The sequence below is a fragment of the Suricata suricatta genome, chromosome 3 (genome assembly GCF_006229205.1).
Source record: "Suricata suricatta isolate VVHF042 chromosome 3, meerkat_22Aug2017_6uvM2_HiC, whole genome shotgun sequence".
NCBI lineage: Eukaryota > Metazoa > Chordata > Mammalia > Carnivora > Herpestidae > Suricata > Suricata suricatta.
Window position 1 is genome coordinate 75,595,226 of NC_043702.1, and position 7,023 is coordinate 75,602,248.

The 7,023-nt window shown below is 35.8% G+C and overlaps 1 long non-coding RNA gene across 1 annotated transcript in view; it reads right to left on the reverse strand.

Moving 5' to 3' along the window:
* Positions 1-392: 392 nt before the first annotated feature.
* LOC115287816 overlaps positions 393-7,023 on the reverse strand; it is an 11,657-nt gene continuing 5,026 nt past the window's right edge. Inside the window, exon 3 of the long non-coding RNA XR_003906671.1 lies at positions 393-472. This is a non-coding gene — a long non-coding RNA (uncharacterized LOC115287816). The remainder of the gene's footprint in view (positions 473-7,023) is intronic.

Here is a 7,023-nt window from a genome sequence, read left to right on the forward strand (position 1 = left end):
ATACATCTTTTCGATTACAATCACAACTATTCCCAAGATCAAATTTGTTAGGCTAACTATGCTTGATCAGGCAACTAAATTATTTTAAATGTGTACATACCAGTGTTCACTTTAACCAACACTTGGTATTTCTGTCTTTTGCCTATGTATTCTCTTTCATTAAACAGTCATTTTCATTAATCATTCCTCCCATTTGAATATAACTCAAGGGCAGTTATTATATCATTTTCACGCTCCCCCAGCATCAACCCTTATCCCACCACTAGTATTTTGCAAATAGTAGGTACCCAAAATTTATTATATGAAATGTGAGAAATATAATGTACTTTAAAAGCGCTTTTATTCATTGTGACAGAAGTGGGGGAAATAAAGTAATACAAAGAGAGAAAAGAAAAAATGATTAAGAATTTTATTGAATATTTGGGTACTTCTTTGTTCTTTTCAGCCAACTTCTGGAGGAGAATGGTGAGGACTGGGAGAGGAAAGAATTAGAGAAATAAAGGACAAGTAATCAATCAAAGATAGGGCTATTCAGCATGTCATTGCTTGGGCTGCTATACCATACACTGGGTGTTTTATAAATGACAAATTTATTTCTCACATTTCTGGGGGCTAGAAGTCTGAGATTGGGGTGCCAGCATGGTCAGGTTCTGGCAAGGAGACTTTCTGGGTTACAGACGGCAGACTTCATGTTATCTCCTTACATGATGAAAAGAGTCACTGAGCTAGCTCTCTGCCCTCTTCTGATAAGGGCATTCATCCCATCCACGAGGACTCCACCCTCATGACCTAATTACTTCCCAAAGATCCCACCTCCAAGTATTATTCTATTTAAGGGTTATATTTCAAAGTATGAATGGGAGGGAGCACAAACCTTCAATCTATAATTCAATATTTACAGAACTCTAAGAAGTGGGATAATTTCTTTGGAGGGGTACGAAATTTAAAAACCACACAGATCCTGGGGCACCTGGTGGCTCAACTGGTTGAGCAACTGACGTGATTCAGTTTGGGTTGTGATCCTAGGGTCATGGGACCAAGCCCTACATCAGGCTCTGTGTTGAGTATACAGCCTGTGTGGGATTCTCTCTTTCTCTTCCTCTGCTCCTCTCCCCTGCTCACTCTCTCCCTCTCTAAAAATAAAATAAAATAAAATAAAATAAAATTTAATTTTAAAAGCCCGCACAGATCCTTATACTGTTCTCTTGAGGAATTACAATGATCACACGCAATAGGCTAGTGGAACATTAAGTGCTAAGTAGTGCAATGGTGATCATTTGTTCAATAAAGTTTCAGAGAAGTGGAAGGCATGTGAATTGGGACCAACTGAGCAATGCAAGTATTGAATCAGATCTTACATTCCCAGATGAGAAACAAAAAGGTAAAAGATGAAGACAGGGGAAAGAAGAAAGCATGAATTTTTGGATATGAAATATCAAAAAGCACAAGTGATACAGACAAAAAATACTTCTTTTTCTCCTTCAAATGATTTTCATGATATTGTCAGTGCTGTTCTAATATACCAGCCTCTTACCACATGTGACTATTTAACTTTAAATTAATTTAAATGAAATAAAATTTAAAATTCAGTTCTTTAACGGCACTAGCCATATTTCAAGGGATCAATAGCCACAGGTGGCTAGTGGTTACTGTCTTGAAGAGTACAAATATAAGACACATCCGCCATTGCCAAAAGTTCTTTTGTGAGTGCTACAATCAGGGCTACTGAGCACTTACTATATGAAAAGCTCTCCTAATCCCATTTAATCTTCATAGCAACCTAATGAAGTACACACTTACAGATAAGAAAACCAAGCTTCCTAGAACTTCAGTATTTCCCCAAAGTTACATAATAAGTGGCAGGGCTATGACTTGAAGTTTCATCTGACTTTAAAAACAGATGCACTGGGGCACCTGGGTGGCTCAGTTGGCTAAGAGTCCGACTTTAGCACAGATCATGATCTTTCAGTTTGTGAGTTTGAGCCCTCTGTCAGCACAGAGCCTGGAGCCTGCTTCGAATTCTGGGTCTCCCTCTTTCTCTGCCCCTCCCGCGCTCATGCTCTGTCTTTCTCTCTCAAAAATAAAATAAGCATTAAAAAAATTTTAATAAAGTAAAAAAATAAAAACAAATGCACTAAGCCATGGAAAATAAATTACTGGAAAAAGAAAAATGAGTTCTTCACCAGACAGTGGCATCTTCGATTGAACTTTTTGTGGCAGGAAAAATTCAGTAGGTCTTTAACTAAGGAACAAAATGATAAAAGCGATGTTTCGGGATAATTAAGTTGGTTTTAGGTAGAGGTCTTTAGAAGAGAAAAGACCTTTCTGAGAGACATGCAGCCTATGGGCTTGTGACTTGGTTGACAAAGCGTGAAGTAGATCCCAGCCCCTTTGTAGTCCCCATATTTGGCACCTCTTTTCAACAGGAAGGATCGGAAGGCATGGAGGAAACAATGGCCTGGGATATAATGAAAGCAGTGGCAAGGAGAAAGGGGAAGGGAACAGCAAAAAAAGTTTTGAAAAAATAAGTGAAAAAAATAGAAAGAGTAGTGGAGTCAGAGCTTCCTTCAGAGTTTCCAGTACATTGGTCCAAAACACTGTGGTACCTGTGCTCGAATAGAGGAAGAAAAAGGTAGTCAACTTCTAGTTACTAGTGTAGCTACTATGGAGCTTAGAAGCTGTTAATACACTGTGTGGATTAAAAAAAATGACCCATCTATATGTTGCCTGCAAGAGACTCATTTCAGACCTAAAGACACCTGCAGATTAAAAGTGAGAGGATAGAGAAACATTTATCATGTAAATGGATGTCAAAAGAAGGCTAAGATAGCAAAATTTATATCAGACAAAATAGACTTAATTTTTTGTTCCAAGTTTTTATTTAAATTCTAGTTAGTTAACATATGGTGTAATATTGGTTTCAGGAGTAAAATTTAGTGATTCATCACTTACATATAACACCCAGTGCTCATCACAACAAGTGCCTCATTAGTATCCATCACCCATGTAGCCCATCTCTTACCCACCTCCCCTCCAGCAACCCTTAGTTTTTTCTCTATCATTAAGAGTCTTGGGACAAAATATAAAACAAAGACTGTAACATGACTCAAAAAAAGGATACAGTGTAATAATAGGACAATCCAAAAAACAAGAAATAAAAACTGTAAATATTTATGCACTCAACATGGAAGCACCCATATACATAAAGCAGCTAATAACAAACATAAAGGAACTAATCAACAGTAATACAATAATAGTAGGGGACTTTAGCACCCCATTTTCATCAAGAGGTAGGTCATCCATACAGAAAATCATCAAGGAAATAGTAGCTTTGACTGAAACACAGGACCAGACAGACTTAACAGATATATTTAGAACATTCTATTCTAAAACAGTAGAATACACATTCTTTTAAAGTGCACATAGAATATTCTCCAGAGTAGATTGCCTATTAGGTCACAAAACAAGTCACAACAAATTCCAAAAGAGCTAAGTCATACATTCATCATTTCTTTTCTTTTTTTTTTTTTTATTTTTAAATGCTTATTTATTTTTGAGACAGAGAGACATAACATGAGTAAGGCAGGGGCAGAGAAAGAGGGAGACACAGAATCCAAAGCAGGCTCCAGGCTCCCAGCTGTCAGCACAGAGCCTGACGTGGGGCTCAAACTCACAAGCCATGAGATCATGACCTGAGCTGAAGTCGGATACCCAACTGATAGCCATCCAGGTGCCCCTATACCATTCATCATTTCTAACCACAACAATATAAAACTAGAAATCAACCATAAGGAAAAAAACTAGAAAGAGCACAAATACATGGAGGTCAAATACCACACTACTAAACAATTAATGTGTCAACCAATAAATAAAAAATTATATTGAAATAAATGAAAATGAAAATACAACAGTCCAAAATCTTTGGAATACAGCAAAAGTGGTTTTAAGAGGAAAGTTTATGAAAATACAGGCCTACCTTAAGAAGCAAGAAAAGTCTCAAATAAACAACCTACCCTTACACATAAAAGAGCTAGAAAAAGAAAAATAAATAAAACCCCAAACCAGCAGAAGGAAGGAAATAATAAAGATTAGAGCAGAAATAAACAAAATAGAAACTACAAAAGCAATAGAACAGATAAATAAAACCAGAAACTAGTTCTCTGAAAAGGTCAACAAAATGGATAAACCTCTAGCCAGACTAACTGAGGGGGAGAGTGAAGAGAAGACTCAAACAATCAGAAATGAAAGAGGAAAAATAACAACTGACACCATAGAAAAACAAAAGATTGTAGGAGAATATAGTGAAAAATTAAATGCCAACATATTGGACAACTTAGAAGAAATGGATACATTCCTAGAAACATATAATCTCCCAAAAGTGAATCAGGAAGAAATAGAAATTAAAAAAAAATTTTTTTAAACATTTATTTATTTTTGAGAGACAGAAAGAGACAGATCATGAGCAGGAGAGGGGCAGAGAGAGAGATACACACACAGAATGGAAAGCAGGTTCCAGACTCTGAGCTGTCAGCACAGAGCCCGATGTAGGGCTCGAACCCACGAACTGTGAGATCCTGACCTGAGCTGAAGTTGGATGCTTAACTGACTGAACCACCCAGGCGCTCCAGAAATAGAAATTTTGAACAGACGGATTGCCAGCAATGGAATTGAATCTGTGATCAAACAACTCCCAATACACAAAAGTTCAGGACCATATGGCTTTACAAGTGAATTGTATCAAACATTTAAAGAAGAGTTAATACCTACGGTTTTCAAACTATTCCAGAAAATAGAAGGGAAATGAAAGCTTCCAAATTCACTCTATGAGGCCAGCATTACCCTGATACCAAAACAAGATAAAGACACCACAAATAAGGAGAACTACAGGCCAATACTCTGATAAACATATAGGCAAAAAACATTCGGAAACCTAACCCAACAACAGTACATTCAAAAAATCATTCACCATGATCAGTGGGATTTATTCACAGGATGTAAAGTTGTTTCAATAATTGCAAATCAATCAATGTGATACATCTTATCAATAAGAGAAAGGATAAAGCGCATATAATCATTTCAATAGATGCAGAAAAAGCACTTGACAAGGTACAACATCCATTCATAATAATAATAAAAAAAAAGGAAAACCTTCAAAAGGGGGTAACTGACTGACTCAGTCAGTAGAGCACATGACCCTTGCTTGATCTTGGAGTCATGAGTTTAAGCCCCACATTGGGTTTAGGGCTTACTAATAAAAAAAACTGAAAAAAAAAAAACCCCAAAAAATCTCAACAAAATAGGTTTAGAGGAAGCACATCTCAACATAATAAAGGCCATATATGAAAAACCCACACGAAATATGATATTCAATGAGGAAAAACTGAGAGTTTTCCCCTAAAGTCAGGAAAAAGCAAGGATGTTCACTCTTACCATGTGTACTCATTTTTATTCATCACAGTACTGGAAGTTCTAGGCACAGCAATCAAACAAACAAACATACAAAAAAGGCATTCCAATTGTTAAGGAAGAAGTAAAACTTTCCCTATTTGTAGAAGACATGATACTAAATATGGAAAACCCTAAAGACTCCACCAAAAAACTACTAGAACTGATAAATCAATTCAGTAAAGTTGTAGGACACAGTATCATTGTTCAGGAATCTGCTTCATTTCTATACACTAATAATGAAACAGCAGAAAGTGAAATTAAGAAAACAATCCCATTTACAATTGTAACAAAAATAATAAAATACATGGGAAAAAACTTAACCAAAGAGGTGAAAGACCTGTACTCTGAAAACTATAAAACGATAATGAATGAAATTGAAGATGACACAAAAAAATGGAAAGACATTCCATGCTCATGGATTGGAAGAACAAATATTATTAAAATGTCTATAGTAACCAAAACAATCTACACATTTAATGCAATCCCCATCAAAATACCAATAAGATTTTTCACTAGATCAAGCTAGAATGTATTATGCTAAGCAAAATAAGTCAATCAGAGAAAGACAAATACTATATGATTTCACTCATACGTGGAATTTAAGAAACAAAACATAACAAAGGGGAAGGTGGGGAAAAAAGAGAAGAAAGGGAAACAAAACACAATTTTTATTTTAATGATAAAGAACAAACTATAGGTTAATGGAGGGATGTGGCTGGGAGATGGGCTAGATGGGTGATGGGTACTACGTAGGGCCCTTGTGATGAGCACTAGGCAGTGTATGTAAGTGATGAATCACTGAATTCTATTCCCACAACCAATATTGCACTGTATGTTAACCAACTAAAATATAAATTGTTAAAAAAGGGGAAAAAAGAAAAATAAATAAAAATTTAAAAGAAAGATGACTTTAAAAAAAGGAAAATTGATAGTTGTAGGGGGGCAGGCAAAATAGGTGAAAGGGATCAAGAGGTATAAAATTTAAGTTATAAAATAAGTAAGTCATGGGGATATAATATACAGCATGATTACTATAATCAATAATATTGTACTATAAATTTGAAAATTGCAAAAAAAGTAAAAATCAAAATATTTCTCATCACAAGAAAAAATGTATAACTTTGTATGCTGACAGATGTTAACTAGATTTATTGTGGTGATTATTTTGCAATGTGCACAAATGTTGAATCATTATGTTGTATACCTGAAACCAATATAATGTATGTCAATTATACTTAAATAAATAAATAAATGCTTTAACAAATCTCTCAGGAACCTAAAGACAACAGGGGAGACAAAAACAAGGACATCAGAAGAAATTTAGTCTCTGACACCTACAGTTACAGCAAGCAGTAAACACAGCCTAACCTCTAACCAGAAAAATAGGCATCAGAACTAAACTCAGAAGTGCCTGGGTGGCTCTGTCAGTTAAGTGTCCAATTCTTGATTTTGGCTCAGGTAAGATCTCACAGTTTATGAGATTGAGCCCTGCATCAGGCTCCACATAATAGTGTGGAGACTGCTTAGGATTCTCTCTCCTCTTTCTCTGACCCTCCCCCCATCAAGATAAAAAAA